General features: G+C 36.7%; 1 pseudogene; it reads left to right on the forward strand.

Annotated features, from left to right (window-relative positions):
- The window catches only part of LOC119585642, a 13,614-nt pseudogene that overhangs the window by 11,696 nt on the left and 1,517 nt on the right, over positions 1-401 (forward strand).

Consider the following 401-nt stretch of genomic DNA (forward strand, 5'->3'; position numbering starts at 1 on the left):
ACCCTTTTTCATTATATTGATGTAATTGTATTGAAATGGAAATGATGTTTTGTTAACACAATATTATATGCATCATCTAGAAAAACAAAAGAGGGAACATGGAAGGAAGCTGGTTGGCCAAGCAGTACATATGTGGTGAGCAAAGTTGGCGTATCGGCTCTCACACGCATCCAGCAGAGAGCCTTTGATGCAGATCCTCGAGATGACCTTGTGGTGAACTGTTCTCACCCTGGATATGTTGACACAGACATGACATCTCACAAGGTAGGTTACATAGATTACAATATGAAAGTATGTTACTATAATTTGTCTTATATGTTTTCTTGTAACAAATAGCTAGTTTGAATAGTAGCATATAGAAGTGTAGGAGTGTTTACAGTAAACTGTGAACTATACAATTG

This window comes from Penaeus monodon, chromosome 20, assembly GCF_015228065.2.
Source record: "Penaeus monodon isolate SGIC_2016 chromosome 20, NSTDA_Pmon_1, whole genome shotgun sequence".
In the NCBI taxonomy this organism is placed as follows: domain Eukaryota; kingdom Metazoa; phylum Arthropoda; class Malacostraca; order Decapoda; family Penaeidae; genus Penaeus; species Penaeus monodon.